Below are 3069 nucleotides of genomic sequence, written 5' to 3'. Positions count from 1 at the left end.
CTCTCCTCTCTTCGGAGCTTGAGCTCATTGTTGCTACCCCACAATGCTCCTCGGAATTTCTCTCGGCCATATTCCTCCTTGCGGGCCCTTTTGGTTTCTTGTTCAAGGGCTTTTGCAGTGGCCGCGTTTTCCTCTTGTAACTCGGTGCACTCCTTCCGGATGTGTGTAGCAGCTGACTTGAACTTCTCCTTGGTGAGTCTTGCCTTCCCTAACTCTAATTTTAGAGCTCGGACTTCTTCATCTTCCTCCGGAGCTTCAAAGTCCTCCTCATCGATAACTTTCAACTTGGAGAGCCAATCTAACCCCCATGTGTGAATTCTTAGCCATCCATGATAACCTCCGATGACGCCATTACGGATGCCCCTAAGCTCCTTGTCTTTCCTCAACAGACTTCTCCACTCCTTGTGGACTCTTTGTATCGCCTTGAGACTTTGTGCGCCTAGATTCCTCACAAGGAAAGGCGAGAGACTTTCTTCGGTTGGCGCTCCCCTCATGGGGTACCCTAGTTGTCTTATGGCGAGTGCGGGATTATAATTAATACACCCCCTAGTCCCTATCAATGGAATATTAGGGTAGTCCCCACACGAGAAAAGAACTCCTTCCTTGCCTTCCTTCCAACGAGGAAACCAATTGATCGCGCTGCCCCCTATCTCAGCCAAATGTTGGTCCCAATCGACTCTTCCTTTTTCGGCGCATGAGCGATAACTTTGAAGCGGACACGGGTGTCTTGTGTCTTGTTGGAATAGGTGTGAAATCAACCACACACAGAGAGCGGGTAAACAACAGACAATCCGTGCACTGTTTTTCTCACACCTCCGGTCAAAGGTGTCAAACAAATCTGCCAAGATAGCCACCACTGGACTCTCCTTGCTATGGTGATATGTCAGGAAAGCGTCAATGGCGGCTAAGTCCACCAAACCGTCAACGTTCGGAAAGAGGACAACCCCAAAAATCAACAAAGCTAATATATCCGCAAACGGGCCCCACTTCTCTTGGCTCACCATATCCCTTGCCTTGCCTTCCAAGTATTTCCGTGGCAGGGCCACTACTCCATTGTGAGTTTGTTTCATGCGATCCAACTCTTTTGCTGAATCTCCAATCACAACTGCAATCTTGCTTAAGGAAGGAAGAAAGCCGGAGAAAAGATACGGTTTTCTCCCCCCAAGAGGGCATCCTAATATTTCCTCAAACTCTTCAATAGTTGGTACCATTTGGAAGTCCCCAAACGTGAAACACCTCAACGGCTGGTCATAGTATTGGGCGAGGGATACGACAGCTTCCGTAAATACCTCCGCTGCGGCCAAATCTAGAATCTTCTCGTACACTTTGCGGAAGGCTTGCCTTTGGAGAGGTCCCATCAATCGTCCTAATTCCTTGAGGCTAGTGACATCTAGACTTTTAACCTTGACTTGATAAAACCTTTTGCCGTTTTGATTTGTCCCCATCATTTACCTAAAAAAGGGGTGGATCAAGACTCCGACATGAATGATGCGATGCGTATGCATGAAACAGAAAGAAAACAAGAAAAAGGGGTAATTCATACATATGAGACCGCAGAGACCCAATTTTAATGCTACGTTTTGGGCATGATGGCGCCTCAACGTAGCATTAAAAAGGTTACGTATTACTCTAAAGAAACCAAACATCACTAGCAAAAACTATAAACCAAAAATGCATGAGAAAGAATGGCACAGGAGCGTGTTTGCTCTTTGCCCCTATTTGGGAACCTATAGGACAATATCTAGGGGTCTCTAATAATTACTTCCCAACAATTTATAACTCACATGGCCGTTCTCTAGAGGTATTATCACTCAAGATAATAATATTGTGGCGGTATGGAATACCAGCGACAACACATTATAAAGAGAAAAAGCTCTAGACGAGGTTTCACTATTATCAAGCAAGTCGGAGACCTAGCATGATGATAGATTCACCTCCACTCCTTAAATTCCCATGAACCCGGGTATAGGGCCCTTTTTTACTCAAACCCGTGGGTGCTTAGAATGCAGTGTAAAGAATGCGAAATAGACAACAGTTATTTACATTTTACACAGTTCAACAAAAGCACACACAAGGTTTCACAAATCCACAATTCCTTAAAATAGGCCTAACTCACAAAAATAGTCCCCAGTGGAGTCGCCAACTGTCGCAACGTGCCCTTCGTGGGCGAGCGAGGGCGAGGCTCACGGGTGCGCTTTCCAAAGGAGGAAAGATGCGCGGAGTCGCCACCAACGTTTATTTGTGGAAAATGTCGGAAAAACCGAAGGAAACCGGTCAAAATTAAAATTCTAAGTTCGGGAGTTGTATTTACGCTTGAGGAAGGTATTAGTACCTCTCACGTTTGTCTCAAAGGACAACAGCCTATTTTTTAGAATTGTGGAAATTACGTTACCTTAACTTTTATTTCTTTTTATTTTTTGAGGTCGACAAAAGCGGGGCTCTTGCTCCTGCATACCCTCTAACAAAGAGGAAATCAGACCTACGTAGTTCTTTCTTATGCGTGAATCAAGTGATTCTTTTTACTTGAAAGGTGATCATTTTAAGGTGTTGGACCTTAAAAATGATCCATTTTACTTGGTAAGAAACTGAAATGATAAATTTTCAAAACCCTATTTTTGTGGACGAGCTTGACCAGGCGAGTTGATTTTAGCCTTAGTTTCACTTTAGTTTATTAGTCAATTCAATTAAGAATGAGAAATCCCAAAGAGAAAACGTCCGATAGTTTTCTCGCTTTATTTTACTAAAAGGCATTTTTTGATTATTATATTATTATTTTACCTCTTTTTTTATTTCCAACGTGGTTACGGCACGACCGAACAGTCGGAATTCATTTTAACCAAAATTAACGGATGATACAATTCAAACGATCGGTGGAAATTTATTTTATTTTTAGATTAGGCGAGAAGTGACTTAAATAAATGGCTTAAGCACGTCAAAAGGGGGTATAAAAAGCGAATGAAAACCAGAATAAAAATACATGAAACAAAATGTGGACCACCACGGGTACATAGAATGAATTGAAGAGCTCGGTTTGAAGTACTTACCCGTTGAAGACTGAAGAAAACGAAG

The sequence above is a fragment of the Glycine max genome, chromosome 14 (genome assembly GCF_000004515.6).
Source record: "Glycine max cultivar Williams 82 chromosome 14, Glycine_max_v4.0, whole genome shotgun sequence".
Lineage (NCBI taxonomy): Eukaryota > Viridiplantae > Streptophyta > Magnoliopsida > Fabales > Fabaceae > Glycine > Glycine max.
This window is presented reverse-complemented; position numbering follows the sequence as displayed.